The sequence below is a fragment of the Chinchilla lanigera genome, unplaced genomic scaffold, assembly GCF_000276665.1.
Source record: "Chinchilla lanigera isolate Chin_1 unplaced genomic scaffold, ChiLan1.0 scaffold00051, whole genome shotgun sequence".
NCBI lineage: Eukaryota > Metazoa > Chordata > Mammalia > Rodentia > Chinchillidae > Chinchilla > Chinchilla lanigera.
Genome location: NW_004955452.1, coordinates 15,691,234 through 15,691,728, shown reverse-complemented (window position 1 = coordinate 15,691,728; position 495 = coordinate 15,691,234).

Here is a 495-nt window from a genome sequence, read left to right as displayed (position 1 = left end):
GCCTTTGTTTTCAATGTGTCTTATTTTGAAACCCAGAATTATGAACTAATGTAATCCTTTAGTTCTTTTTTTTTTTAATCCTTTAGTTCTTAATGGCTCCCCTACCTCTTTCTCACCAACTTGAGATTAATGAGCACTCATTAATGCCACATATATTATGTTAAATAATTCTACTCTGGCCTCTTTCCCCAACCCCTACCCCTTTGGTGCCACTTCCTCAAGTGGGCATTACCTCAGTGTGAGCCCTTCCCTCAGTTGAGTCCTCCATCAGTGCATATCCTAGGAGAGGTCCGCCAGGGCTGCCCCTAAGGACCAGGTGTGGCCCCACAGCTTGTCTTTTCTATTTGCATAGAGGGCAGAGTTGGGTGTTTGGAATTGGGCCGGCAGCCTTCTGCCTTCCCCACCCTCAGCTGCTGGGCGCACAGTGGAAGCAGGACCAGCATGACTTCACCCATGCTGGTTCAGAATAAGAGGCTTTGGTGATCTTGTCTGCTT